This window comes from Sphaeramia orbicularis, chromosome 13 (genome assembly GCF_902148855.1).
Source record: "Sphaeramia orbicularis chromosome 13, fSphaOr1.1, whole genome shotgun sequence".
In the NCBI taxonomy this organism is placed as follows: Eukaryota; Metazoa; Chordata; class Actinopteri; order Kurtiformes; family Apogonidae; genus Sphaeramia; species Sphaeramia orbicularis.
This window is the reverse complement of record NC_043969.1, coordinates 35994381-36001850: the sequence shown is the minus strand read 5'-3', so window position 1 is coordinate 36001850 and position 7470 is coordinate 35994381.

The window sequence follows — 7470 nt, the reverse complement described above, 5'->3', positions numbered from 1 at the left end:
TGTGTTTTACCTAATCATATGTGAAGAGATTAAACAGATCACTCACACTCCCACTTGTGACAGGGCCGGAGATAGAAGTAAGAAGAAGTCAAATGATCTGGAACAAAGAACATGAGCTTGTGTATCCAGCCTGTATGCATCACCATGCCATTAGTCTAGATGAATGTGTACAGTCAGATACAATTCCCTTGTTTGCTGCATGAAGGCTTCCACTTTGTGAGGCGGCGGCGGCGGCGTTGTACGAATCAGGCCACATGCAGGCTGGTGGATTGATGACTGAAACAAGGCTACGCACTGTATTTTAAACCCATTCATCCACACTGGCTCACATCCTCTGTGGTGCCTCTTTAAATAACCTGCCCTGGGATTGTCTGTCTGCCATTTGATTTATTCTGCATTGTATTTTTAGATCTAATTAAAACAAACTTTTCTGTATTGTTTGGCTGGATTTTGAATGGTACGTGCCCAGGGGAGTACATAAAGGGAAGCCTTGTCTTGGGTAGTCTTATGGGAAGAAAAAAAAAAAGAAAAAAAAAAAACATAGTACCTGTGGCATAAGGTATGCAATAAATAGCATACCATCTGTTTGGATTTGAGCAGTTGAGATTCTTCCAAGAAACTCACTAGAGACTTAATTAAAATTGGAATATTAGTGAGTGGGAGACTGATGTTCCTCCAATAAAATGACAGCTATAGGAAGTGTTGGCATTAGTTTGATAACAAATTATTATTTTTTTTGCACAAGTGAAAAAGTCAGAGCTGCACTTTATTAAATTGTTAATCCTTAGAGCATACATCATTCTTGTTTTTTTTTTTTTTTTTTTTCCCTTAGGTGTTTTCATTCTGAGTAAAAATATTCTAAAACAGAAAATACCATGTTGAATGTGGAGGGGACATGTTAGCACATCCAACGTGTGGAGTCCACAAATGTAAAAGGAAATGCCATGGGGGAAAACCACAGCCATTTGTACCTACTGTCATAACAGCGGTTGGATGCATTACTTTTACACTGTAGGTTAAGTATAGTTTTATATGCTCATATATTACGAAATCCCACCTGACTGCATCGCTGAACGGACAAGAAGATGATACAAGTTTATCAGTGCATCACAAATCAACACCTGCGTGTGTGTTTTAAACCCATGGGCGCCGGAGAATATGTTCCTTTTTTTACATCAAGACAAAAAAAAAAACTGAGTGGGAGTTTAAGTGTTATGATACCAAAACAATCAACATGTAATGAATATAATAATGGGTAAAACATATCTTTCTGTGTTTATTATGTAATATTAATTCCCTTTTTGAATAACCGCCTTTCATTAATGCAAAAAGACATCAATGTGTAAACACTGTATTGAAAGATTCTGACAAACCGCCGTGCCTGGAGGATGCCAGCTGTCTCAATGTGGGTGGACATCAGGTGTTGGCATCCTCATTAGCATCCAGATCCTCTTCTCACTCCTCTGGATGTTTATTTTTTCACTGTGCCTTTATTGCCCCTGCTTTAAAACAGCATCACTAACAGAGCATATGCTTATATACACTGTAGGGTATTACACATGCAGTCGGGTCCATAAGTGTTTGGACAGTGATACAAATGTTGTAATGTTGCCACAGTGGAAAACGAAAAAAAAAAAAAAGATGTGTTTGATGTGTGGATTTTCAGCTTTAACCCATAAAGACCCAGTGCTACTTTTGTGGCAGCTCCCAAATTAATTTTTCTCTCTATTAAACCTTTCATAAGAGATTTATCGATATTTATTATAATATTATCCTCTGTATTTTGTGTTTTTTTCAGTAAAAATCAGGTATTTTCCTGTATTTAATTCACTGATAATGTAGATATTCATAAAAGCTCAGATTAGCCCTTTCATGCATGAATTATAAACACTTTAATCAAGATTTTTTTTCTTGTGTGTTTTTATTTTCCTTTAGGCATGAAAAACAACAATGCAATTTAATTTTTTTATGAACCTATTTTTCTTGGAGTTACAAAACTGTCCACTCAGCTGGATATCATGCGTTTAATTTTAGAAGCAAAGAAACATATATTTACTGATATACTGTGTGAAAACTATGAAATAAAAACATTTTTAATGTCGCTAAGCTGATGTTTTCACATTTTAACATACTCAAATTTTAACATACTCAAATACTAGTTATTACTCGCTTCAAGGACATAATATGCAAAAAAAAAAAAAAAAACACAAACAAAAAACAACAACAACAACAACTTTTGTTTAAAAAAATAAAAAAACTGTTAACTTTTTTTTTTTTTTTTTTTTTTAACACTCAAACATGTTACTGCAGATCAGGTTTATCAAGAACAGCAAAGTTACAGTAATGGTATGAATTACAGTGTTTGGGATGATGCATAAGCGTCCATTGTGTTGGCTGATATGGAACTAAAACAACAAAATCCATGAATATACAAGAGAACAGCTGTCCACTGTAGTGACCACTATGCATGAAAGGGTTAAAGCTGAAGGTTATTATTTCAGAAACACAGAAAACAAAAAAAAGTGACTTCTTCGGCAAATACATCATTAACTGAACATAAACCAAGTGTCTCCATCCACTGTCATTTATTAAAACTCCATGGGTTTTACTGGTGAATCAATGTTGTAGAAGATGATGGTGTTTCCATGGTAACTACAGAGCCTCTGAACGTCCAAATGGGTCATATCTGATGACCACGAAAATACGACAAACTGTATTTTACACCAATTATTTCCAGGTATTGAGAGGATTAATGGACCAACAGGTATTAAACAGTTTAGATCAGTATTTGGGTCTTTAAAGGTTAATTCAAGGGGTTTAACAACCATATGCAATTAGTATTTAAGAATTACAATCTTTTTTTTTTTTTTTTTCCTTTTTTCCTTTTTATGGGCTCAGCTGACTGACAGGCAGCTGTCTGTACCGATAAGGCAGGAGCCGACACCAACTGTACTCCCAGTCATCATTGCCCATTTTTCTGACACCTTTGCATGTATGTCGTCTTTTATTTGGACATTTTACCAGGGAGTATCGCATACTACTTTTTTTTTTTTTTTTTTTTTTTTTTTTTACCCTCAGCAAAGCAAATTTGTTCAGCACCAAAAGGAACCAGACTACCATTCTGCTGTTAGGATGCTGGACAAGACAAGTAGAAAAAAAAAAAAGAAAGAATTACAACTGTTCCTCTTTTTTCAGAGGCTCAAAAGTAATTGGACAGTTAACTGAAAAGCAACTTTATGTCCAGATGTGTAATATTTCCTGGTTAAATCCACAACAAATGAAGCAGATAAAAGATCTGGAGTTGATTACAAATTCACATTTTTTTGTTTTTCATTGGAATTCTCAATATGAGGTCCACAGAAGTGTCAATGGAAATGAAGGAGGCCATGATTTAGCTGGAAAACATCCTTAAATGACAAACATGTTGTAAAAGCAGATAAGAAATGAGATGTCTTTCAATGGTCAAATCAGTCATCTGATCTCAAACCAACAGAGCAGTTTTTCAATTCCTGAAGACTAAACCGAGGGCACAGAAAACACAAATAAACAGCAACTAAAGGTAGTAAAGGCCTGGCAAAGAATCTCCAAGGGGAAACTCAGTGTTTGGTGATGTCCATGGGATCTAGACATCAGGATTTTCATCCTAGTATTAAAAACAATCCTGATATTTATTTATTTAACGGTCTTAGTTTGTCCAATTTTGAGCCTCTGAAAACAGGGGCTTAAAATGGTTGTAATTCCTAAACAGTTAATGCAATACAGGGTGGGGAAGCAAAATTTACAATGAACATTTAGTTGTTTTTTCTCAGCAGGCACTACCTCAGTTGTTTTGAAACCAAACATGTATTGATGTCATAATCATACCTAACTCTATTATCCATACCTTTTCAGAAACTTTTGCCCATATGAGTAATCAGGAAAGCAAACGTCAAAGAGTGTGTGATTTGCTGAATGCACTCGTCACACCAAAGGAGATTTCAAAAATAGTTGGAGTGTCCATAAAGACTGTTTATAATGGAAAGAAGAGAATGACTATGAGCAAAACTATTACGAGAAAGTCTGGAAGATACTATTAAAGAAGAATGGGAGAAGTTGTCACCCGAATATTTGAGGAACATTTGCGCAAGTTTCAGGAAGCGTGTGAAGGCAGTTATTGAGAAAGAAGGAGGACACATAGAATAAAAACATTTTCTATTATGTCAATTTTCTTGTGGCAAATAAATTCTCATGACTTTCAATAAACTAATTGGTCATACACTGTCTTTTAATCCCTGCCTCAAAATATTGTAAATTTTGCTTCCCCACCCTGTATATTTTTGTTAAACCCACTGAATTAAAGCTGAAAGTGCACACTTTTAGCACATCTTGATTGTTTCATTTCTGATCCATAGTGGTTGTATACAGAGACGAAACTACAGATTTTGTTGCCCTGTCAAATACTTGTACCTGACCATATATATACACAGTATGATAATGTTATGGTTAATTATCTTGCTAGAGATGGTCACCTTATTTTAACAGCAGCCAAAGTTCATGACACTTGTGATCATATTGATTTCTTTCTTTCTAAGTTTAGATAATAGGATCTTCAAATTCTACACATGGGAACATTAAGCAGAGATCATTGTTTCTGGTTTGTTTGTTTGGTGCACAGCTGCAGCCGAGTTTGTCTTTCTCTCGTATTGAATTTCTATCAGATGAGATACTAAACGGCCTATTGACCCCCTCAGTCAATATAACATGTTTTATTTCAGGCTGTTCTTTAGGATCTGTACTATGGGAACGTGCTTGATGTAACAAGTTGCTATCGCATTAATTGCCTGATTCACTACAACAGATAAAATACAGTACTCCTGATACTATCTCTTAAAAAGCAGTTAGTGCAAAAATGAAGGAAATGATAACAGAGTGAAAATCATTCCCTATGATTTGCTTACACACAAACTTGCATTACAAGTGTATAGTGTAAAATTCACTCCTGTGTTAACCCATAAAGACCCAGTGGTACTTTTCTGGCATTTCCCAACTGAATTTTTCTCCATATTTAACCTTTATTAAGTGATTTATTGTAATATTATTGTCTGTATTTTGTGTTTTTTCAGTGAAAATCAACTATTTTCCTGTATATAACCCATAAAGACCCAGTACTACTATTGTGTCAGTTCCCAAATAGATTGTTCTCTGAATTTTACTTTTCATAAGTGATTTATCACCATTTCTGATAATATTATTCCCTTTCTTTTGCATTTTTTCAGTGAAAATCAGATATTTTCCTGTAGTTAATTTACTGATCATGTGGATGTTCATGAAAACTAAGATTAAAGTTGAGGGTTATTATATCAGAAAACAGAAAAAACCGGGGGGAAAAATGACTTGTCAGTAAAGATATCAATAGATGAAAGTAAAAACAAGTGTCTCCATCCACTGTTATTGATCTAATGCCACGAGTTTTACTGGTGAATCAGTCATCATTTTTCCATTGACCTTCAAATTGCGCAAACATAACTTGCGCATAAAAATGTACCTAATGGGTTATTATATCAGAAAACAGAGAAAACTGAGGAAAAAGTGAGTTTTTCATTTAAATATATCATTAAGTGAACATAAAACATGTGTCTCCATTCACTGTCATTGATCCAACTCCATGGGTTTTACTGGTGAATCAGTGATCATGAAGATGTTCATAAAAGCTGAGGTTAAAGTTGAGGGTTATTATATCAAAAGCAGAGAAAACTACAGAAAAAGTGACTTTTTCAGTAAAATATATCAATAATTGAACATAAACCAAGTGTCTCCATCCACTGTCATTGATTAAACTCCATGGGTTTTACTGGTGAATCAATGTTGTAGAAGATGACGGTGTTTCCATGGTAACTACGGAGCCTCTGAACGTCCAAATGGGTCATATCTGATGACCATGAAAGATGAATAACTGTATTTTACACCAATTATTTACATGTATTGATAGGATTAGTGGATCAACAGGTATTAAACAGTTTACATCAGTAGAAGGTTCTGGTCAGTGGTGGATGTTTATGGGTTAACACATGAGAAATGGTGACATAGCAGATTTTAACCCATAAAGACCCTGTGCTACTTTTGTGTCAGTTTCCAAATGTAGTTTTCTCTCTATATTTAATCTTCCTTAAGTGATTTTTTTTTACTATTTATTATCATATTATCTTCTGTATTTTGCATTTTTTTCAGTGAAAATCATGCATTTTCCTATATTTAATTCACTGATCATGTAGATGTTCATAAAAACTCAGATTAAAGTTGAGGGTTATTATATGAGAAACAGAGAAAACTGAAGAAAAAGTCTTTTTTATTCCAATCTGTCATTAACTGAACATAAACCCAGTGTCTCCATCCACTGTCATTGATCCAACTCCATGGGTTTTACTGGTGAATCAATGTTGTAGAAGATGATGATGTTTCCATAGTAACTACGGAGCCTCTGAACGTCCAAATCTGATGACCATGAAAAGATGACAAACTGTATTTTACACTAATTATTTACATGTATTGATGAAATTAGTGGATCAACAGGTATTACACAGTTTACATCAGTAGAAGGTTCTGGTCAGTGGTGGATGTTTATGGGTTAACACATGAGAAATGGTGACATAGCAGATTTTAACCCATAAAGACCCAGTGCTACTTTTGTGTCAGTTTTCAAATGTAGTTTTCTCTCTATATTTAATCTTCCTTAAGTGATTTTTTTTTACTATTTATTATCATATTATCTTCTGTATTTTGCATTTTTTCAGTGAAAATCATGCATTTTCCTATATTTAATTCACTGATCATGTAGATGTTCATAAAAACTCAGATTAAAGTTGAGGGTTATTATATGAGAAACAGAGAAAACTGAAGAAAAAGTCTTTTTTATTCCAATCTGTCATTAACTGAACATAAACCCAGTGTCTCCAACCACTGTCACTGATCCAACTCCATGGGTTTTACTGGTGAATCAATGTTGTAGAAGATGACGGTGTTTCCATAGTAACTACAGAGCCTCTGAACGTCCAAATCTGATGACCATGAAAAGATGACAAACTGTATTTTACACTAATTATTTACATGTATTGATGAAATTAGTGGATCAACAGGTATTACACAGTTTGCATCAGTAGAAGGTTCTGGTCAGTGGTGGATGTTTATGGGTTAATACTTGAGAAATGATGACATAGCACACTTTAAGCGCATAACAAAGAACTTTTCTTGATTTATAGGGTTGCAGCTTCTAAAGAACACTTACAAAATAAAAAAAAAAAAGGAAAGACCAATGGGATCACCCAGACTTGAATAGTTCAAGAGCAGTGTTCCCGTCGTCTTTATGATGCCAGTCAGTGTGATGGTGAACCTCAGGGATTACTCCAGACAGACAGCTTCGTAAGACAACTGATTAAATAGTAGTGAGAAGAGAGAAAATGTTTAATTCAGCTATATTTAGTATTCATTGGACGG